The sequence below is a fragment of the Periplaneta americana genome, chromosome 7, assembly GCF_040183065.1.
Source record: "Periplaneta americana isolate PAMFEO1 chromosome 7, P.americana_PAMFEO1_priV1, whole genome shotgun sequence".
NCBI classification, from domain to species: domain Eukaryota; kingdom Metazoa; phylum Arthropoda; class Insecta; order Blattodea; family Blattidae; genus Periplaneta; species Periplaneta americana.
In genome coordinates, this window is record NC_091123.1 from 37,436,341 (window position 1) to 37,462,307 (window position 25,967).

Genomic DNA, 25,967 nt, shown 5'->3' on the forward strand with positions numbered 1-25,967 from the left:
AGATTTTATTTTACTTACGCTAAGCGGTATATTGTTCCATTTATCGAATTTTTAATTCATAAAAATTTTACGCTATATCTGCTATCTCCTGTGTTAAATGTAGTTTTTCTGATTTATAACATTCACTGAGTGTCATACTTAACACTGAATATCATTTTGTATTATTAATTTGTACCGTTACACTATTTTCTTTAATAATTCTTTGCTTAACCCTGATGATCTTCGATAGTTAATTAATTAGCATTTACTTTTAATTTAATATCATTATGTAATGTAGGAATATCGTTTGTATTTTAATCTTTTGTTTCCTTAACTCTGGATTATTTGTATTGTTCTTAGAGAGTTATTTTTTTTTATCCTTACCAATTTAATCTTGAATATTATGTGATTGTCTTTACTTTTAATATTATGATTTGTAATTACGAATTTATAAGTTTATAGATTTTTTTTCAGGCTGAGTGCAAGAGAAGGCCTAAAGGCCCCCGCCAAAATGAAAGACTGAATAAATAAATTAATAAGAAATTAAAACTAAATAAATAAATAAATAACTAAATAAATAAATAAATAAATAAATAAATAAATAAATAAATAAATAAATAAATAAGTAAATGAATGAATAAATAAATAAATAAATAAATAAATAAATAAATAAATAAATAAATAAATAAATAAATAAATAAATAAATAAATAAATAAATAAATAAATAAATAAATAAATAAATAACATTTCTCTGTTTCTTTTAACTTCGCTTCCTTTTATTTTCAGCCTCGATTTCTTTTTTCTTTCCACATATTCTTTCCCATTTCTCTTCTTTGTTTTCCTGTTCATCTCTTTCTTCCTTCTTTTTACCCCTTTCCTTTCTTGATCATCTTTTATTTGCTCATCTCTTCTTTGCTTGTCTTTCTCATAATCTTTTCCTATAATTCATCTCTTCCTTTTCTTCTTGTCTTTTCTATGTACTATTTTAATGGCCACCTTGTATATTAGAACCAAGAGCGTCTGTGAGATAGGGTATGGGACTTCCGTCCGGATTGCCTAGGTTCGATTCCCAGCAGAGGTTATTATGGTTCTCCTGCGGTGGCTGAGTGGTCAAACCTTCAACCTGTAACGTAGGCGGTCCGAATTCGAGTCATTGCAAAATCCGTAGTCTTCGTTTATAAGAGAAGAAAACAATTCCACTCGTATTCTATTATCTAAAGCTGTATCGCTTTTAAATTCATAAAATAACAACAATAACATAAAATCTAAGACGAATCATTGTTTCCAACTGTATTCTAGGCCTATATGATCATCGTAAAATTTAAACTTACCGATTAGCTCTTAATACAAAATTATGATGTGCTAAGCAACTAGTAATTTCAGATTTGGAATCAGCGTTTCCATTTCAGTAGAAGGCAACATATTTTTTTTCGCAGTAAGAAAAAATATGTTTTCCATTTACCACTGTATTCTACTGCGTGTTCAGTTCAAAGTGTGTCTTGGCTCGCTGTATGACATCATGTGACTAGCCAATGAGCCTAGGCAATTCAATCTTCCTACACTTCCGCAGAGGCGTATTACCTATGTGCCAGATAAGTTGCCTAGGAAGTATGGCGTTCATACTGAAGAGTACTTCCCGATACGTACGCTAACTCCAGTAGTGGCAGGAATGTGAACTGTTTGGAAACACGTACTGGGCTGAGATTTTTTCTTACTGTCGGGATATAGGTAGAGGGTTAAGACGATTACTTACGTACAGTATTTGTTGACATTAACTTCGACGGTCAACACGGACACGGAGCATTTGATTTGTGTTGTGGAATGTTACCGTACGCAACCGATGATAACAAATACCCTGCGTACGACTTTCCCGAGCAAAACACAGTTCGAAAGAGGTTATGGTAGCACACAGACCGTGCAGACCGCCATCTGTTGCTACGACGTTCAAGTTATACCGTATACGTTCCCAAGTTCAGATTGAACGCCTTGATTAATAGGCCACTTCTCTGACATAAAAGCTGAAACTCTCTTCAAATCGCTGACTCACAACAGTGACGTCATGAAAAACTTCGAAATGAACACCCAGTAGACTCCTACGTATATGGTTTACTATTGACCTCATTGCATGATGTAAAGACTGCCAGTTGAATTTGCCGTATTAGACTACATGAATCTGGGAAATAGCGCTTAAGAGTTTCTTGATGCCGCACAACGGGGCAGCACTTCCTATACGTGTTGCTATATGAGAGCTCGTAAATCCATCCCGACTACAAGCGTCGACTCGCAAATCTTCTCCGATTCTGGCTAATTACTCATAATCGGTACCACTTGCGTGGGATCTGCCTAGCGTGATGCCTCCCCATTCGTGAGGAGCGCATAAAAGCCCTCCCCAAGGTCGACCTGATTTTTTTTTATTTGCGCCAGTTTATCCAGGTAAATGCGGATAATAATCGCCTTTCGACTCGCCGTACGTTTTGCTTCCTAGACGGTTCATTTCTTCCTTGGACTACGCATCACGCTACGTAAGTTTACTGAGTAAAGTCGCAGAAGACAGCTGTGTGGTCCCACGACTTGCACACAGGTGTCTGCAACTAACATATCGTCCGGGCTTTCAATTATAACACAGAGCTGAATTTATTATACAGGGCTTTCATTTCAAAATTCTCTGATTATATAACTATTTATTTCAAATAGGCCTACATCTGTAGATGTGAAATACCTGGGAAGTATTCCTCACCTGACATAAGCAGGAACAGACGTTTGAGATGAGCAGGCATGTAACACGTATGGGCGAATCCAGAAATGCATATAGAGTATATATAATATTTCTACTGATGATGCTCTTATTAATGTTACTGGAAAAATTATCAATGAACTAGATATCGGAAACAAATGTTTGGGTATTTTCTTGGATCTACGGAAAGCTTTTGACACTATCAATCATAATTTACTTTTGGACAAACTACATACTATTGGAGTTAAAGGTAGGGTAAACATTGGTAATTTCGTGGCAGTGGTTATTTCGTGATACTATTTCTTTGCTCTTTTGTGAACTAACCAATGGTGTTACGAGATTCAATTTTCTGCCAAGGGATTGCATATGTTGTCCAATTTCCAGAAACATACAGCTAAGCTTTGTGTGGCTATTGTAGTTGCTTCAGTGAGCTTTTATGTTTGGAGACAGAAAGTTTACGTCGACTTCTCAGGCGTACAAATTTTGTGGATGTTTGTAATTACATTACAATCTTACTACTAAAGGTAAGCATATGATATTTGGTACAAAGATTTATGGTATCTTCATGAAATTTTAGGAAATGTTTTTGGAATTTTGGATACATCTGTAGTCGCCATATAGGCTTAGCTTTACTGATAGAAATCTTAGCTGTTTGAGGCGAAATTTTGTTGAGCATTAAGTGTTACAATTTTTAAACAAAAAAGAAAACGGAGACGCAATGGGATCAGTGTAGCTTCTGTTTGATTTGTTATCATGCTAAGTGTGAATGATAAGTGCTAGATGACTTGCAAGAAAATTGACAGAAGATGAAACATGGCTCCACCATTTTGGACCGGAAACAGAGGCAGACAATGGAGTGGCATCATGCAAATTCACCAAAGAAATAGAAATTCAAAAGTACACCTTCGGCAGGAAACGTTATGGCTACTGTGTTTTTCGATTCAGAAGGACTCTTGCTTGTGGACATCATGCCACACGGAACCGCCATTAATTCTGACGGGTATGTGACAACTCTCAAGAAACTACAAGTTCGACTGAGTCGTGTTCGACGACATCGGGAGAAGCAGGATGTTCTGCTATTGCACGACAACGCACAGCTATATGTCAGTCACAAGACCACAGACCAGATCAGAAAATTCGGATAGACAACACTGAAACACCCGCCTTACAGTCCTGAACTGCACCGTGCGATTACCATCTCTTTGGTAAACTGAAGGATCCCTTCGCGGAACGAGGTTAGAAGATGACTCCCTTGTGCACGCTGCTAAAGAGTGGCTCAGACGTGTTGGTCCAGACTTTTACCGTGCTGGTCTACAGGCCCTCGTTCCTACGTTACGTAAGGCAGTTGAAAGGGACAGGGATTATGTGGAAAAGTGACATTTTGTTCCTTAAGGATGCATGTACATTCTATGAAAATAGCAAAGCTGTAGGATAAAAATATAATTTTTAAACAAATGTTATGCATTACTTTTGGAGTTATCCTAGTAATATAGGCTATAGTAAAGTCCGTAATAAAAGTGTTCACCCTTTCAGGGCAAAGAAGATCCCTTTTCAATTTCAATTTTCACTTTGATTTCATTCTTATTATGTGTTGATATGTATTTCTATGTTTTCTTGCTATGAATATTAGACGGAATTACTATGTTTGAATTCTTGTAACAATAAATGAGAATTTCATATGACTTTAATGAATTTTTCCACAATTCTTCTACCTCTCACGAAATTATCAATGCAATATCACGAAATTACCAACATTATCACGAAATAACCAACCTTTCAGCTTAAGTTGTAAATGTGGGTTTTGGCATATATTCAAGAAAGTATCCAATCTTTTATGTCTCCAGATTTGTACAGCAAGTTATCGTCTTTTAGATGAAAAAATCGGAGTAAGGATATATTTACACATTTACATTTTGAATTAGTTTTCATGAAATTATCATGAAATTACCAATGTTTACCCTATAGTTTTAAAATTATTCCAATCATATTTTAGTAACAGAAGGCAAATGACCAAAACTGAAGATCAATTTAGTGAATACAAATATATTGATATAGGTGTACCGCAAGGAACAATTTTGGGACCTATTTTATTTCGAATATATGTTAATGATCTGCTAAATATAAATTTAGAAAAATTTAATGGATCTATATATTCATATGCGGATGATACAGTAGTTATTTCCAGTGGTTTTTGTTGGCAAGAAGCATATAGAAATGCTAATATAGGTGCTAATATTGTTAAAAAATGGCTTAATTCCAACTTCCTTTCTTTAAATATATCTAAATCAACTTTAGTTCCTTTTTCGTTAACATCTGCCAGTGTTCAAAATTTAAAATTTAGCGATGAATATAGACTAATAATACACAGTGAAAATTGTTTAGATCCCAAAAGTTGTAAATGTCCACCATTGAAAGAAGCCACGTATGTAAAATATCTGGGTATCATTATTTATCAGAATTTAAAATGGCCTTATCACGTTACTTATCTTTGTAAGAGGCTTCGTAAAACATTTTATAAATTCGTTAATCTTCAATGCTACTTACCCATTAGAGTTCTACGAAATGTTTATTTGGCCATTATTCAGTTTATCATTCAATATATGGTATATGGTATAATTGAATAACTTCAAGTGAACAATTGTTCCGGAGCCGGGTATCGAACCCGAGACCTCTGGTTGAACGTACCAGTGCTCTGCCAACTGAGCTACCCGGGAACTCCACCCGACACCGTCTAAACTTTTCCCTTTATATCTACACAACTCGCATGGGCTGACGAAACGCCAGAGACCCACATTGAGTGCACACAATCTCTGTGTGACTTGGAATTATGGTTTTCTGTTAACGTACACAGTGACGTATATATTATACAAATCTAGTCTTTCAGGTAAAGCTCCCTGTAAAGCAGATTTGAATATAATATTTACGTCATTGTGTACGTTAACAGAAAACCACAATTCCAAATCACACAGAGATTGTGTGCACTCGATGTGGGTCTCTGGCGTTTCGTCAGCCCACGCAAGTTGTGTGGATATAAAGGGAAAAGTTTAGACGGTGTCGGGCGGAGTTCCCGGGTACCTCAGTTGGCAGAGCACTGGTACGTTCAACCAGAGGTCTCGGGATCGATACCCGGCTCCGGAACAATTTTTCACTTGAAATTATTCAAATCGCCTTTACGGGGAGCTTTACCTGAAAGACTAGATTTGTATAATATGGTATAATTGTTTGGGATGGAAGTACAAAAATTAATCTTAGTCCGTTAAATTTACTACAAAAACGAATAATTAAAATTTGTTTGAAGAAACTTTTCGATTATCCAACTAAATTAATTTATATACTGAATTTAATGTATTCAATATTGAACAAATTTATAAGTATACGCTGTTAAAATTGTATCATAAAAATCGTAATAAGTTTGTATTACAGACACATAATTATGGCACAAGACGAAATATTAATTTAACATTAGTAGAACTTAAATGTCTCACATCTGCTGATCTCAAGCATAGCATTAATTTTGGCCCTCGGTTGTACAATGCTTTAACTAAATTACACCTACAACTTCTAACATGTAACCCCCTAACATATAACAAGAAAATTAGAAACGCGTTAATGTCTTCAATTTGATTAAATAAATTTATAGCCTATGTGTATGAATTAATCAACATATATTATATTTGTATTCTATAATTTTGAAATATATATATATATATATATATATATATATATATATATTTCAAAATTATAGAATACAAATATAATATATGTTGATTAATTCATACACATAGGCTATAAATTTATTTAATCAAATTGAAGACATTATATATATATATATATATATATATATATATATATATATATATATATAGTCCTACTTTTCACGTGCGATATTATTCTCCTCTTGTGTAAATATTATATTATATAATTCCATTGCCGCTGTAATTTAAATTTTGGTTCCTATTTTATTTTACTTATATATTTTTATTATTATTTTTTCTATTTTCTATATTTCTCTTATATTAATATTGTATTATATAATTTCTGTAACTGTAACTTTTATTCTATTTCCTATTTTATTTTATTTTATATTCTCTCATAGGCCTATTAATATTATATCTGAACTGCGACCGAACACGAGCGCTGCTCATTCGGTCTCAAATTTTGTTAATACCACTGTATATCCTGTTTTATATTGTTTGTATTATTTTATTTCTATTTCTCTTGTTTGTTTGTAATTATATTCTTTATTCTGTATATTTAAATTTAAATAAATAAATAAATAAATAAATAAATTGTAGTGTTAGTTGGGAGGCCGGAGGGAAAAAGGCCTTTGGGGAGACCGAGACCTAGATGGAAGGATAATATTAAAATGGATTTGAGGGAGGTGGGATATGATGATAGAGACTGGATTAATCTTTCTCAGGATAGGGACCAATGGCGGGCTTATGTGAGGGCGGCAATGAACTTCCGGGTTCCTTAAAAGCCAGTAAGTAAGTAAGTTGTATCACTATTTAAGTTATTTAATAGAGCAAAAATCTGAAAATCAATAAATATGTCACATAGGGGTTATTGCAGGAACAACGACGAAATAATGTTGGTTTCATTCGATTATAAAAACCATGATCAGTAAAGATCGACTTTTACTTTCTCATTATGCCAAATCAACAAAAACATGTAATTGCATGAAGTTCCGCTATCTGTTTATAAGCAAATGAACTCTATCTGACACATTAGATGGAAGGAATATTTTCTTTAGACCTTCAGAAAAGTTTTCTATCATACTCTTTTAATGGCGAATTTACTGCAAATTCATGGAATGTGTCCACTACTCCAGAGATGAATTCAATTCCCTGTCGTCTTCAGGGCTGGAAACTGCAAGAGAAAATGTTTATCTTATCTGGCACAGTTCTGTAGAGTGGAATATCCCCATACAATCTAACCAAACATGAGATAGGTATTACGGGAAAACTGTTTAACAACAACTAACAGAGACGAAAATGGGTTTGCGGAAACTGCGTGCATTAAGTATCCTCCGTGGATCTGTGTGTGGACACATATACAGTACATAAACTCTGCCCTGTAGGTGTCCAGGGAATTTATAAGATGAATTTGATACTGTTTTGCTTGCATGCCAAGTTCTTTCTTATGACTTCATGGGAGAAGGGCAAATGATTCCCAGTATCTCTTGTGTTTAAATTCGTAGCCATCGTCAGCAAGAGTTCTTTCCACGAAACATTAATAACATATCTAAGATATGTGGTATATATTTCATTAAAGGGAACCCATAGGCCTAACTTATGTCCTAGATCATATATGTAACAGATAACTCAACGCTATGTTAAAATCGGCAGCACTTTGAAGAGAACAACCGCCAGGATCGCCACCCGTCCGCCATAAACGAACACGAGATGGTAGTACAGTCGCTAATGCAATTCAACTGGGAATTATGACGTGACTCCTTATGTAACAATTAGATGGCAGCGTAGTAAACCTGATAAAAGTTGTTAACGTCAAAGCCTATGAGGCCGACTTATCTATTACATATATGATCTAGGCTTATGTTAAAATTGAACAAAAAATCGTTTTCTTTTCTTTTTCAGATTTTCATAAAATGAGAATTCGCATTAAATCATGTTTTATTTGTGGATATGATATGAAGCGTGTGAAATTGACAGACACAATAAGGAATAAAGATGTGTACGAAAGAGTGGGTGAAGAAAGAATGATGCTGAAAATAATCGGGAAGAGAAAAAGGAATTGGTTGTGTCACTGACTGAAAAGAAACTGCCAACTGAAGGATACAATGGAAGAGATGATGATCGGAGAAGAGTTCGAGGTAGAAAAAGATATCAGATGATAGATGACATCAAGATACGAGTATATGGACATATGCGAAGACTAAGGGGAAAGAAAGAAAATAGGAAAGATTGGAGAATGCTGGGTTTTGCAGTGAAAGACCTGCTTTTGGGCAGAAAGCTATGAATGAATGAATGAATTATTTATATATATATTACACATTTTTTTTAGATTTTTAAATGCTCCTAGTTTCAACGTATCAAATTTTTAAATATAACGCCGGATTATAAACCTTGTTTCTAAAAACCACCATAGTCAATATGCTTGTGACAAAGCAATTGAACACTAGTATTCTGGTAAGCCGTAAATTTACTCACATTTTCCGTTCCCCATGTTTAGGCCTAATACTTACTTACTTACAAATGACTTTTAAGGAACCCGCAGGTTCATTGCTGCCCTCAAATAAGCCCGCCATCGGTCCCTATCCTGTGTAAGATTATTCCAGTCTCTATCATCATAACCCACCTCCCTCAAATTCATTTTTATATCATCCTCCCAAATATGTCTCGCCCTCCCCAAAGGTCTTTTTCCCTCCGCTCTCCCAACTAACACTCTATATGCATTTCTGGATTCGCCCATACGTGCTACATGCCCTGCCAATCTGAAACGTCTGGATTTAATGTTCCTAATTATGTCAGGTGAAGAATACAATACGTGCAGTTCTGCATTGTGCAACTTTCTCCATTCTCCTGTAACTTCACCCCTTTTAGCCCCAAATATTTTCCTAACAACCTTAATCTCAAACACCCTTAATCTCTGTTCCTCTCTCAAAGTGAGAGTCCAAGTTTCACAACCATACAAAACAACCGGTAGTATAACTGTTTTTTTAAATTCTAAGTTTCAGATTTTTTGACAGCAGACTAGATGACAAAAGCTTCTCAACCGAATAATAACAGGCATTTCCCATATTTATTCTGCGTTTACTTTCCTCCCGAATGTCATTTATATTTGTTACTGTTGCTCCAAGATATTTTAATTTTTCCACCTCTTCGAAGGATAAATTTTCAATTTTTATGTTTCTATTTCGTACAATATTCTGGTCACGAGACATAATCATATACTTTATATTTTCGCGATTTACTTCCAAACTTATCGCTTTACTTGCTTGAAGTAAAATTTCTGTGTTTTCCCTAATCGTTTGTGAATTTTCTCCTAACTTATTCACGTCATCCGCATAGACAAGAAGCTGATGTAACCCGTTCAATTCCAAACCCTGTCTGTTATCCTGAACTTTCCTAATGGCATATTCTAAAGCGAAGTTAAAAAATAAAGGCGATAGTGCATCTCCCTGCTTTAGCCAACAGTGAATTGGAAAAGCATCAGACAGAAATTGGCCTATACGGACTCTGCTGTACGTTTCACTGAGACACATTTTAATTTATTATTCGAACTAGTTTCTTCGGAATACCAAATTCAATAAGAATATTATATAAAACTTCTCTCTTAACCGAGTCATATGCCTTTTTGAAATCTATGAATAACTGATGTACTGTACCCTTATAGGCTACTCCCATTTTTTCTCCAATATCTGTCGAATACAAAAAAAAGTTAATATCCGATCTATTACGCCTAAAACCGCACTGATGATCCCCAGTAATTTCATCTACATACGGCGTTAATCTTCTCAAAAGAATATTGGACAAAATTTTGTACGACGTCAGCAAAAGTGATATTCCTGGAAAGTTACTACAGTTAGTCTTGTCTCCCATTTAAAAATAGGTACAATTATGGACTCCTTACGTTGTTCTGGTACAATTTCCTTTTCCCAAATAGAAAGTAATTTTATAAAGTTCGCTAGATAATGCGCTTCCACCCTCTTGTATTAATTCTGCTGGAATTTGATCGATACCTGGAGACTTGTACTTTTTCAAATTTTCTATCGAAATTTCGATTTCTGAAAGTGTGGGTTCGAGTATAAATTTCTCAGCTGTTTGTATTTGAATTTCGTCCCGATCATTTCTATTTGGCCTATGTACATTTAGTAGCTTGTACAAAATAGTTTTTCCATTTTTTCAGGATTGAGTGAGAGTCTACAAGCAAGTCCCATGTATAATAGAATATAATAATATCCAGAAATTAATCTACTGGAAAACTTTTGTTTCTATTTCGTTGATATAGGCCCTAATATACACGTACCCTATGTGTTGTAAGTTCATTTCAGTTTGATGCAAGGAATGAAAAAAAGAAAGAAAGAAATAAAGAAATAAAGAAAGAAAGAAAGAGAGAGGAAAAAGAAAGAAAAGAAAGGAAGGTTGGAAGGAAGAAAAAAGAAAGAAAGGAAAAAGGAGGAAGAAAAAGGAAGAAAGAAAGAGGAAAAGAAAGAGAGAAATGATGAAAGAAAGAAATGAAGAGGAAAGAAGAAAGAAAGAAGTAAAGAAGGAAAGAAAGAAGGGAAGGAAGAAAGAAAAAAGAAAGAAGGGAAGAAAGAAAGATAGAAAGAAAGGAAGAAAGAAAGAAAGAAAGAAAGAAAAAAGGAGAGGAAAAAAGAAGGAAGAAAGAAAGAGAAAAAGAAAGAGAGGAAGGAAGGAAGAAAGAAAGAAATAAAGGAGGAAAGAAAGAAGGGAAGAAAGGAAAAAGAAAGAAGGGAAGGAAGGAAGAAAGAAAGAAAGAAAGAAAGGAAAAAGAAGGAAGAAAGAAAGAGAAAAAGAAAGAGAGAAAGAAAGGAAGAAAGAAAGAAATGAAGAGGAAAAAAGAAAGAAAGAAGTAAAGAAGGAAAGAAAGAAAGAAAAAAGAAAGAAAAAAAGAAAGAAGGGAAGAAAGAAAGAAAGAAAGAAAGAAAGGAAGGAAGAAAGGAAGGAAGAAAGTAGGGAAGAAAGGAAGGAATAAAGAAAGAAAAGAAACAAATAGTCGTTGTCATCAGAGTAATTTAATGTTTAGTATATCAATTTTGAGATGAATCCATATTAAACACGTGAGCTCAGTCTCTCTTATTTTATTTGACAGGCCATGGGGCTTTCAGGTGTAGAAAACTGGATGTTTAGCCATCTCGGATATCAGTCTTTAGAACCTTTCACGTCGAAGAATTTTCTACTGCCATCTCCCCCCTTCCTCTCGTTATATATAAAACCTAACCGAAAATTCGGTATCCCTATCGCATAAATCTCGACCTCAAGGGGCTCACAAGTGGGGCGTCTTGCATCTAATGGCTTTTAAGTCAAAGATGCTCAGTTCTCCAAAGATCTTCACTACGAAAGAGATGCCAAACAGAGTGTATTAAGATCTATGTATTTAGATCTACTAAGAAGGCTGAGAAATTCTTATCTGAAAACATGAAACTCACTAGAATAATACCTGAATAAATAGTAAAATTTAAAATTACAACATATATTTTTTGTAACAAATCACAATAAGCAAATATCATTGAAGGTATACTATTATACAGGATGATTCAGAATATGAGTGAAGTATTTTATTAGAATATAGGCTATATGGTATCTCTGAAATTATTTTGAGATATGGAAAGAATGATCGGCGAACTCTATTAAAATTGTGATGTCTCTTGGTTCCGTATAAAGCCTTTGTACTTTTACCTTCAGCCGCCAGCTGATGAACTGGCATTCTGTTGTTTATACATCTTAATGAAAGTCTGGAATGATATGGAACTCTGCTGAAATGTGTGTAACAATCACGAGGTTAATTAGTTGGAAGTGTTAATTATTATTATTATTATTATTATTATTATTATTATTATTTATGTAAAATATATGCAAAAATAGTCAAAAAAGTCTACAAAATATTACATAAAAAATCTTCTTGGAAGAACAGTTAGGATTTATAAAAGAAATATCTTGTACTGACAATATATCCGTGCTAAAACAAATGACAGAAAAATGTAATAGATAGATAGATTTATTCGTTCCATAATATTCTTACATTTGCTTTATAGCATAGAATAAAGAACATGTCCAATTCTTACGTTTAAATATAAATGCAATACATATAAAATGCAAATATGAATTATGTACGGAATTAATAACAATAATATTTTATACAATGTAATGTGTTTACCATTTAATAGTATTAAAATATTTACACAGTACTGTGAAATGTCAAGAATTCATCTACAGAATAGAAAGTGTGAGATATAAGTAATTTTTTAGTTTTACCTTAAATAATGCAAGGTTTTGACTATGATTCATAATGTCTTCAGGAAGACTATTGAACATTTTTATCGCCATGTAACGTACTCCCCTTTGATAGCATGATAAATTTGATGATGGCGTATGAAAATCATTCTTTCTGCGGGTATTTATACTATGCATGGATGAGTTAGTTGGAAAATTTTCTTTATTACATAGGAGGAAATTTATTATAGAGTATATGTATTGATTTGTTAAGGTTAGAATCTCTAATTTTTTTTAAAATAATCTACATGATTCTCTAGCCTTTGCTCCAACTATTATTCTAATGGCTCTTTTTTGTAATAAGAATATATTTTTACTATCTCCAGAATTTCCCCAAAATATTATTCCGTAGGACATAATGGAATGAAAATAGGCAAAATATATTGTCTTTAAGATACTGCTGTTTAGGAATTGTTGTAACGACCTAATTGCGAAGCATGTTGAGCTAAGTTTGGGAGTTATTTCTTTCATATGATTTTTCCAATTTATTGTATTATTAAATGAATTTAATAAAGAACTTCACCTACTTTATATCGATTACGAAAAAGCATTTGATAATGTTATGAGAGAGAAATTTTGGGAAATACTAGTACAAAAACGTAACCCTAAACACCTTACTATAGTTATAAAAGACATGTATGAAAACTCCAAAATTCGTTACAAATCAAAGCAGGGGAAAATATATACGGAGACATTAAATTTAGGAGTAGGACAGGTCTGCAGCTTGTCACCGGCATTATTTAATTTATATCTGCAGGAAGCTGTTAATTACATGAAAATACAGCGGAATAGGCCTATATAAGAACATTTTTGAGAAAGAACATTTTTGAAAAATTTTATGGTTGCCAATGATCAAGTAATTCTATCAAGCGACGAAGACACACTGCAGAGAGGACTATTTGAATTAAATTAGATTATGAAAGATATAAATATCACAATTTCAAAACAGAAAACTACAGTAAAGTAAAAGTAAATACCTGTAAGATTTAAGATCGTGATGGTAGATTACATAATTTAACAGTAAATAAATTTAATTTCTTGGGATGCCAAATATCATACATGGGTGAAATTGGTATTAACCATAAAATATCTAAATTTAATAATATATGCGGCACTATTAGAAGAACACTCCGCAGTAAAACAAGAAAGGACACTCAGATGAAATTATATAAAGTAATGGCAATACCTTCAGGACTCTATGGAAGTGAGACTTGGACCAGGACGGAGAAGGATAAAAGTAGATTGCAAGCCACAGAAATGAGATTTCTCCGAAGTGTGACAAGAATGACAAGATTAGATCGAATCAGAAATGATACAATTAGAAAACATTTGGGAATCCGCGGTCTTATAGATACTGTTGTTCGATATCAGTCAAATTGGCGGGATCACGTACAACGAATGGACCAAAGTAGACTATATTCGAACCCGGGTAATGACGGGATTTTCTCGTGACTTAATTTTCAGGACGGCTCCGAGCTTCATTCAACCTCCTATCAAACTGAGTATCCACACCTGTGGAGTAACGGTTAGCACGGCTGGCCGCGAAACAAGGTGGCCCGGGTTCGAGTCCCAGTCGGGGCAAGTTACCTGGTTGAGGTTTTTTCCGGGCTTTTCCCTCAACCCAATTTGAGCAAATGTTGGGTAACTTTAGGTGCTGGACCCCGGACTCGTTTCACCGGCATTATCACCTTCATATAATTCAGACGCTAAATAACCTAGGATGTTGATACAGCGTCGTAAAATAACCTACTTAAAAAAAGTATCGGGGCTTTGCTGGGGGTAAAAAATATAATCGAAGAATGGTGCCGACTACACGAACTGATTCTAGTGCAGAGGTCGAAGAATGCAAGAAACTTTACTTCCATGCCTCCATATGCCATTCGTGGCACGTACGGCACAACCTTTTACTAAAATTATTTTAATTTTAATATTCAATATTTGATATGTTTCTGTTTCTAAGTACAACATAAATTAATGACAACAAGACCTTTTTGTTCATTTTGAAAATCATCTCGCGACACTCCCCTCTCAGCTATTTACACGACCCCTACTTTGGGAACCGCTGGTGTATATAGTCGAGGCATGGTGGGATCCTGCTTCTTTATTTAATATAGGCTGTTATTTTGTTTAACCTATTTCAAAGTCGTTCTTTTATGTTTTCCGAGTGACTTAATATTTTAATATTCCAATAATACACAAAGAGTTACAAGATTTATAGCACACCTACAGCAAGCAGCTTCTTACTCAATATCTCCATGTAAGTAAGTAAGTAAGTAAGTAAGTAAGTAGGCAAGCCAACAACAGACGATCACGCAATTTATAACATGAAAATAAGATCTATGAATCAATTTACTCTAAATGGGCCTTTATGTACTTGTAAGAGCATATACTGTCATCTGACGTGAAATTTTCCATATATCATGTGAACAACACTTTAGGACTTAATAATTTCAACACAGCCAATATTTTTGCTCCTCATTGCATACGTCATTCATTATCTCGTGAAAGCAAATGCTTATGCGCGCCGTAGCTCATAGTAAGAATTTTATGGTGGGGATAAGTGAGCTCGCTAGCTACAAGTAGAAGCGTAGCGAGGGAGGAAAGCTTTTCAGTACACTTTCTTCTTCCCCTAACGCGCAGATAGGTTTCACGAGATAACGAAATGCCTAGACACACATATGTAGCGGTGTTTAAGGACTCAACGAAATTCATCTTTCCAGTGTGAAAAGGGGCCAACGCTTAAAAATTTAAGAAATGATTCTACATGTTAAATGTAACAAAACTTTTATTACACTTTTCCTTCGATAAAGCATCGTTAAGTAGAAAAAAATAGACTTTGTCCAATATACGCAGAGCTCTATTGCGGTAACGGCCCAAAAGAGATTGCTATACAAGCAGATGGGTAAAAATAATCAGAATAGTTAGCATCTTTAGTCTTTTTTGTGCAAATCAAACCTTTTAGCCATGAATTTAAATTGAATAATTGCGAAAATGGTTAAAATAAATCTTTCAGCGCAGTGCCGCGTGCGTTCGACAGAGTGCAGCAGAGGGACAGAGAAAGGCAAGGGATGGGTGGTCGAGCTTTCTAGAGTTATTGCAGTATCCGTGATGTCTAATGTTTCATAGAAACAAAACGATTTCCACCAAAACGGTGTAGGCCTATACTATAAAAAAAACTTATTACATTTTTCAAACCTCTCCTCATGATCTATTACCACTTTTAGTTTGTTGCAGCGGTTACCTTCCACGCTGTATAATAATCATAACTTACTTAAAAATAACTTTTAAGGAACCCGGAGATTCATTGCCACTCTCACAAAAACCCGCCATCAGTGCTTATACTGAGAAAGATCAATTCAGTCTCAACCATCATATCCCACCTCCCTCAAATTCATTTTAATATTATTCTCCCATCTACGTCTCGGCCTCCCAAAAGGTATTTTTCCCTCAGGTCTTCCAACTAACACTCTATTGCATTTCTGAATTCATCCATACGTGCTACGTGCCCTGCCAAATGAGCATAACACTTCACATAACTATAACGCTTTAAGAATTAGTCGATTTTTTAACACATGGAAACTGTTTTCCTAGATCTATTTGACATTTGTCAATATGAGTCGCTGCAATACCGTACTGCACTGATTCTCTCGAATGTAAATCTTGGCTGTCACGAAGTCAGTGAAGATGCAGCATAATAAACCAACAGTAATCCTTTGTTTACATTGAGCTAATTAGATACATATGCACTTAATGCAGGCAATTGAACTAAGCGAGAATCAACTCCGGTACGTGTACATTAGAGGCAACGCTACAGACTGTTGCATCAAATTCGAACGCATATGTTACCTTTACCCCGTCAAATACTTGTGTAATCCAAGAAATTCTGTAAGCTACACGCGCTTGGAATGTTTGCATTTTATGAAACTTCAAAATGATAGAATTTTTTGGCATTTACAGGATGTGAAAAAAACTGTAAAATAAACTTTTTTTTTTTCAGACATTTAAAATTGATAGACCATACACAAATTTACTTTATCTCGTTTAGTACTGGAGATATAGGAGAAAATATTGGTTACTAATGCTTAAACAAATTCAATTTTTACTTTTCACAGCTTTGAAGGATATTAGTTTAAAACTGAAGTAAAGTCTTTAATAGTACATCATGCAACGAGCCTATAATGACAGTAATTAAGAATCGAGTATGGATATTTATGAAACGAGCGCAAGCGAGTTTCATAATTTTCATACGAGCTTCTTAATTACCATTATAGGCGAGTTTCATACGACTATTTATGCTCGACCATATTTCTAACTTGAAATTACCGGTATTCAGATGTATACATTTTATTTGTAACTGACAAGATCGGAAGTGACCTTGTTCTACGTCGTGAATTGTGAGATGTGCGCAGACGCGAAAGTATTGATTTTTTCCGAGGAACAATAATGTCATTGACCTTGACGTAGTCCCGTTAAACTTGATAATATTATAATATTATAACCTTGATTATTGAATTCGATATTGAAAAAAAAGATGACAAATTGAATTTATTTGAATATTACTTACAATTAACGCTAATTATTATAGTAACAGAACATAACCTTCTGCGACAGTATTGGATTTTCAGCCTCCGTGACTTTTCGCTAATTCTCTTTCGATTGCATATCCGAGAATAATCGATACTTGCGGTTTTATAACGGTACAAAGCTGACTTGTCATTGGCTGAACACATGTAAGCTGAGTTATCATTGGCTGAAGACCTGGACTTTAATGAGTAGGTGTACTTTAATGACATGCATTAAAGGACTACTACCAGATGCATAATTAGTACATTTCGGCATGGTCGAACATAAAAATAGTTATATAATAGTCCTGCACAAATAATACGTGCCATACAACATTCTGTTTAATTTAGAGTATGTTATTGCATGTAACACAATAAAATAGAAGACGACAATTCTACTATATGGTACGATCGATCATTCATTTATAGTTTTCTGCTCAAGGATAGGTTTTTCACTGTAAACCCAGCATTATCCAATCTTTCCTATTTTCTTCCTTCCTCTTAGTCTCGGCATATGATATATGTTTATATAGGCTATCTTAGTCTCAGCATATGATCAATATATCTTAATGTCGCCTATCATCTGATATCTTCTTATGCACCATTCACCATTCCTTCCAGTGTATCCTTCAATAGGCAGTTTATGCTCAGTCAGTGACCCAACCAATTACTTTTTCTCCTCCTGATCAGTTTCAGTATCACTCTTTCTTCATTCACTCTTTCCAACACAGCTTCATTTCTTATTCTGTCTGTCCATTTCAAAATTTTCATTCTTCTCCATATTCACATTTCAAATACTTCTAGTCGCTTCTCATCAATTCGTCATAATATCCACGTTTGTGCCCCATACAATGCCACACTTCATACAAAGCACTTCACTAGTCTCTTCCTTAATTATTTTTTCCAGAGATTCGCAGAAGATGCTCCGTTTTATATTAAAAGCTTCTTTGCCATTGCTATCCTCCTTTTGACTTCGTGGCAGCAGCTCATGTTACTACTAATTATAGTTCATCCCAAGTTTTTGAAGTTGTCCACTTGCTTCACTGACCAATTTAGAATTCGCATATTAACCTTCTTTCTCTTTATTCTGATAACCATGGTCTTCGTCTTGTTTGTAATTACTACTCACAGCTGTCATTGAGCTCCAGTAACATATCCGTTAGTATCGTCTCGTCTTCTGCTAACAACGTCATATCATCAAAAAATCCTATGCACTTTATTCTTCTTCCTCCTACCCTAGATCATGTATGTAACAGATAACTCATCGCTATGTTAAAATCGGCAGCACTTTGAAGAGAACAACCGCCAGGATCGCCACCCGTCCGCCGAAACGAACACGAGATGGCAGTACAGTCGCTAATGCAATTCAAATGGGAATTATGACGTGACTCCTTATGGAACTAGATGGCAGCGTAATAAACCTGACAAAAGTTGTTAACGTCAAAGCCTATAAGGCCGACCTATCTGTTACATATATGATCTAGGTTCCTACTATTATGCCTTTCATGTTCCGAAAACCGTTCTTCATTAAATCTTCCAAGTAGATGTTGAACAGGGTAGATACGTTTGGAATCTTTTATCGTTGAAAAAATCTCATCATGCCATGTTTGCAGTTTTGGTAGGGAAAGATAATTACGGTAGCTTCCCGTTGATTTTCGCACATCACTCTCTCTTTCGTATATTAAAAGATCCTAGAAGGTCCCAACGTGGAAGTGAGGAGAGTGAATTTAAATAATTAGACCTTCCGGACTTCACCGAAATTCACCTCAGTTCTATCAGGGGTTTTTGATCCGATCAGAGACCAGAAAATCACAATTAGCCTTTGCCCTCCTTATAGACCTAATCTATATTAATTTCATATTTACTTTCAATATTCCGGAGAATAGTATTTCTTCCAGAAATTACATACTTTCGCATCAGGATGAAACTACGGTGTTAAACAGTAGATCAGTATAAATAAAATAACATTCATATTTGCAGATTGCATTCTACTGTAGGCTTCTAAGGCATTCATGAAATAAAAACATTAAAACATAAAAGACACTAATTTGGAAGTGCTGAATATGGTTTTTTATCACACATTAAAATTAACCATTTTTAAGTTTATTCAACCGCGACTAACAAAGTAACTATCTCTCGCATCGCACCTGCTGTGAAATGGAGAGATAATACATTCATGAGAAATTAAAGTAATTCTGTGTTCATTCCATTTGTGAGATTAACTGCTGTTGCCGCATTTTGTTTTGCTGTGCAGAGTTGGAAATGAAACGCCACGCTGTGCATACAGTGCTCACAATAAATACTCCTACTATTTCAAGTTTTTTAAAATCTGAATTTAATTCAACTATAAATTGACATTACTTTTGGAGATCACAAATTATTTTGCATCACTACTATTACCACTATACATATTGGTATATATGTCACTCGTTATTCTATTTTATAACTTTCATTATTGAAATATACATCACTATTATTAAAACATTTTTTTTTCCTTCGGAGGAGGGCTCATAGACAAGCACGTAGCCTTAGGTTTATTGTGCAACTTTCTTTAATGGATGATTTCTGAAATCCTTAGGACTGCTCATCAATCACGTGATTCACTATCTGATGCCATCTTATCGATTCAGCCACAGCATCCAGGTCTGACGGAGTTCACGTGAACAGGAACCTTCCTCTGCCTCCCTGTGTTGTTCCTCTGCAGCTTCTTCAGATCGATCGCATCTGTTCGCAATTCACGTGCATGAATCTACTGCAACCTTAACAAGAGGGACACGCCGCCGTCGATTCCATGACTCACTAAGACGCCATCTATCAGAGGGAGCTACACTTCCCCTGTCAACTGTAGTCCGTTGACTGAAGCCTCTGCAGCTTCTCTGGAATATTTGCAGCTCCCGCAGACAGATGCCATCTGTAGGCGAATCCTGGAACCACGTCCGCCATGCCCTACTGGTCAATCCGTAACTATTGAAGGTGATTAATGAAATGCTAATGAAAGCGAAATGAGTCCGAGGTCGAACACCAGAAGTTATCTAGCAATTCTGCTTCAAGTGTTTGAGGGAAAGCCCCGAAAAAACCCCCAACTAGGTAACTTGTCCCAATCAGGATTTGAACCTGAGCCCGCTCGTTTCACGGTAGGCTAACCGTTACTTCACAGTGGTGAACATTAAAACTCTTACGATATTATATGCAGAATTATCTGTAGGTATTACTATTATTATTATTATTATTATTATTATTATTATTATTATTTTTATTATTACTATTATTATTATTATTATTATTATTATTATTATTATAAACCTCGATATCTGTCCCATTTAATTTGCATGTGAGCTGAGCGTGTCTGAGTAGCTGGGAGCAGTAGTGGGGAGAGGAGTGTAGAAAGAGGAAGACTCCTGTTACTTGATCTGAAGATAGGAGTGACTGACCAGAAACTGGTTTCTACGTCGCGGACAAATTACATGGTGACATCTCTACATGACTAATGCAATCGATCTCTTTAACATTTTTTGCTATCTGTATCACTATCATAATCGCTACCTGTGGCTACTAAACTACTGATGTGTGTATCATTATCACTATTGCTACCTGTGTCAAAGCACTATTTGATATATCACTATTACTATCATTGTCACTATCATTCCGTGACAAATCCCATCCTTCGATCTGCCCTAGAGAGCGACTGGAGATTAGAAAGTACTATTGGATGTATAAGCGTCTTCTTAGCGGACATCCCCCCCCCTTTGTGACATACTAACAAAAATAAGTCATTTATGTATTTTCTAACGCATATAAAATGAGAGAAATAAATATAAATACTGTAAGTAGTATTGCTTCCAATAAAAACGCTTTATATTGCTTATAAATATAGAAATGTTAATTTTATATATTAATATTTATATAATTATTATAAATATGCACACGAAATAACTTTCAAAATTACATAGGCAGTACAAATCGGTATAGCTAATGAACAAAACATCTAGTGAAATTTAATTATTTCTTATAATTGTATTTCTAATTCGTAAAATACCATATTCTAATATTGATAGTAGTTTCATTGTTTGTTTTCATTTCGACTGAATGTAATAGTAATATGCGTTACAAGAGCGGTATGTTGATGTTTTCATGTTCGAGGAAAAGATTGAAAAAGCGAAAAGTAGTTGAGCTTCTTTAATTTCCGAGAACATGAAAACAAAGATACCGCTCGTGTATCGTACATTATTTTGTGCCAAGATCGTTTATTACATACCTGAAAGACGAATTTCTAATTAGTTGCAATGAAATCTCCATGTTGGTTTCTGTTCAATGACGGCAACTTTTAAAAACAAAAATATCTATCTTCAACATTGTTGGTATAAAATGTTTTCTGTGTTTACTATACTCCAGCAAGCCGTGATATACGTCTGTCTTTTTTCCCTCAGTCTATTAATGCGAATTTAAAACAAACAGTAAGGTTATGTAACGATTTATTTTTCATTTTAATATTTTAACAATATTGTTTATATAACATATTGCAGTAATAACATCGGCATCTGGAATCTTGTTGATTTTTTCACGGCTTCCTTAATGTTACTTGCATTACAAATGCAGTAACTTTTGTGGTGTTGTAGACTTTACTTAATTTTTGCAAATATTTAAAAACAATAATTAACAGTGCAATTTAGGTGAAATTGCAGTGGTAAGTTTCCAATTTATAATTATTACTATGTTAAACGTCTCTAAAAATAATATGTTAAAAGCCTAAAACAGTAAAGTGAATATGGCGCTTAAGCGGTAAGAAGAGGGAAATTGTTATGTGTGTTACGTTGGGAATACTGAATGTGGTATTTCACACTTACCGCGTATTGGTTTTGTGCGGAAAGCAAGCAAATACGCACGATCTCGCACAAATGTTATTGTCAATGACCTTGCACCCAACACATATTTCCAATACACAACAGAGTACCAAACGACTGCTTCAGCGTACATACCGGACGAAGTAGCCTAAATAATGATTGCCTTTTCTCTTTCCGAAAAAGTCAGACCCATAAAACATTTTTTTTTCTGGGAAAACATGAAGCTACAGTAAAACAACATTTGACATTTATTTCGGTTATTTATGCTTTATCACCAGTATTTTTGCCAGTTTATATCGTTAACAACCTGTATATTAATATCGTATATTATAATTAAATATTTGTATATTTAAGACTATTCACTTTCTTTTTTTTCTTTAGATTAGATAATTATATTGTAACTAGTTGCTTGTGCTGCAAATGCTGCAAACTAAGTTCATTAGACGTTCAAATAAACATTTTTCAGATTTATTTTCAATGAAGAATACCAGACATTCTGAAAGTTATTTGCTTCCATAATAATGAAAGATACTCTTTATTGAGCCAGTACTGAAGAGAACCACGCATATAAATATCTACACCACCCCGCTTGATTAATAACTGTAAAAATATTTGATTTTTAATAATATTATTATCTTATGTAAGTTTTATAGCTTTCAGTAACATATACTATATATACTAGCCTATATAGCCGCCACTCAGTAAAATATAGAAATCAAAATTTAATTTAAGTTTTCTCTACATCTACTTATATAACCCCAAAACGTTTCACTTTCATATCATGAATATAACATTAATATGTATAATTAATGAAAGATAGTCACGTCACGTCACGTCACGTCACATCATTAGCTACAATAATATTTCATTTCTAATAGTAATAATGTCATCAAACCACCTCAAGTTTTGTTGTTTTTAATATCCGATACATAGCTGTACCCATAAAATTACACACCACAGAATCGAACATGTAAATTATTTTTAATAAGTTAAGTTTTTAATAACCAATTTAATTTGAGCTCTAAATATGTCAGCATTCTTGCAGATCATGACATTCGTGTAATATTGTTTACTGTAGTGTGTGTTTTATTTTATCCTGAAATGCAACACGGCTGACTTGATGCTCGCTTTTCTTCTCCTGAATGGAATTAGCTAGTTCTCAAAACTGAGGACAGATGGTTTTTGGAAAATATAAACATTTTGTAGGAAAATTGACATTTCACTGAAAACTACTATTTTTCCGAAAAATTTTGGGTTCCAAGCTTCAAAATGAGGGGCCATTTATTAAAATCCGTTCAGCCGTTTTCCCGTAATTTCCATTACCAGTTCAAATTATAGGCCTATATATAGATAGTATTATGTTTCCTGTGTATTAAACTTAAGAATATAATCTTTTTATTGTAAGATTCTCTTATATTGCTGAACACCACTGAACACGAGCTTGCTCTTTCAGGGGTGTGCTAGAAATTATTTTGAAATTTAAGTAGATACATACTTTATTATACATAACTATTATGTATCTATAAAATAATCTAATCTAGCAATAAAGAAAGAAATAAATAAGAAAATAAATAAATAGGCTACCTAAAGTAAGTAAATATAGGAATAAGTAAATAAATAAATAAATAAATGATTAAATAAATAAATAAATAAATAAATAAATAAATAAACCTTGTTATTTGATACAACATAAGTTAGAAAGTACGTGACTAACTTATTTTAGTCAGTTACCTATATGTTCGCTGAGAAGACGCCTATATACCTAATGGCATTTTGTAAACTTCGAAACCTGTGTAATACTAGACCTACTATCTTTCCTGTCATTCTCTCAGATCTAACCTGAATTTGTGGATTGATTAACCCGCTCTCTAGCACTTAGCTTCCGGAATTACGTTCACGAACCTTAATTTACAAACAATTTATTGCCCTTTGAAGCATTTCTCTCCTATCTTCAACGATTAATATCTCTATAATCCAAGCAAACGGAATATCAATTACATCGAATTCTCAGAACCCAATTTCAGCGGCTCTTTAATTTTGTCAATTCTCCCTTTATTTGCAATTATATCCTCAGCCCTCTTGTATCTAACAAAAGGAGCAATCATACAGTACAAATACCAAGTATTTGAAGAGTAAAGTTACACAGTAACTGGGAATAGTTTTGACATTTGGATACGAAGGGTGAATATTAGATGATGTCAAATGTTTTCTCTTCATGGAATAAAGCCTCAATTATTCTCTCGCTTCATGAAGTCCATTGCATAAGTTGAGGAACAGTCTTCGAAATGGTAGACTGCTTATAGTCGGTTACCTGAAACTTCATTTTTAATGATTTTCAACAAGTTGATATTCATCTGAATGTTTCAATACTTTTGGCTTAAATAATTAGGTATTTGTAGTTTTAAATTCGCTTTTAAAATAATATAGCGTAGTATACAATGAAATTAGAACCACGAAGTTGACACATATTTTCTCGTAATTCTAAACGTTGTGTAATAGTACCTTTTATGATATAACCAACTATACCTTACTGAGTTCTGGGGTATAGTATACTGTACTTCATACATGTATTTAGTTTCAAATTTGCCACTAGGTGGAATCGTTATCGATCACTTCTTTTTTGGGCTTGTCAAGCTCCTGACATCTCTTGGGACTTACAGGAAGGACAAGAAGATATTCTCGTCACGATGCTGGGTGGCCATCGTTTCCATATACTGGCATAATAGACAGAGAAACATCATCAACTTCAGGAGCCAAACAAAGACCTGTCCTTAAAGAAAATCCGAATGATAAGGTTAGTGATTTGTTGTCATCTTACTCAGGAAATTTCGAGGACGATAGGAGAATGGTGAAAGATGGATTCAGTGTGTCTGTTGTCATCCCTGGTTTCATGAAATATGCCAAGGCCTTTCAAAATAATGGAAGAAATTTAATTGTTTAGGTTTTAGGTATGAATCTTAATGAGGAATTTAAAATTTGACTCAATATGACTAAATATTTTTAATTTAAGGACTACCACGAAAATACCCTTGTAGTATCAAGAAATTATACCAAAATTTCTCGAGTACAATTTTTTTTTTTGGTTTATTTGTATTGCTTATCTGTAATTATAGTATAAATTTATTTGAGATAAAAATGTTGACATGTAACTTCCTGAAACTTATTAATGAACGTACATTAAAAACACTATTTTTTAAATTTGAACCTTATTTTTGAACCAAAACCTTAGTATCACGAAATTAGCCGAGACTGCCCTAAAACTGAAATTCAAATTTAGTTAATATTAGGAAATGAAATAAATATTCTTTCCTCTCTAATAAAAAGTTATGTTTTTTTTATGCGCTGTATTGGAATTAGAACGACGATATAGGGTAAAGATGCCTAATTCCATTATACGTTTTTTTTTTACTGAATGTCATGGGATTGGGTATCTTTCTAGGAAGTTCACCGATGTCTCAAAAGTAGGCGAAAGTTGCAATCTTTCGAGAAATATGTCTTGCGCTATGGTAGGACGGCAAAGCTTTGACTGACATTCAATTTTAAAAAAGTATCACGGGATTAGGGGTATCATGGAAATAGGCAACTTTACCCTACTCGTTTAGTCTTCTGTGTTTTCAATATTATTTTATGTAATAACTAGACGGATGATTGTAAGAGAATTGTTGAAAGTCCAAATTTTGTCATGCCATTTTTGGTTTGATGTACGATGTAAGTTGTGAGTTTCTTTCCCGTTTCTTCTTATTAAAAACTTTTACTCTACTACTATCTGATCTAAATAACTGTAAGCGGCAAAAGACAAACATTTAAATCGATCTGTCAGTTATATCAAAGCCCAATCTTGAAATCAGAGATCTGGTGATTTTTATTTAACCT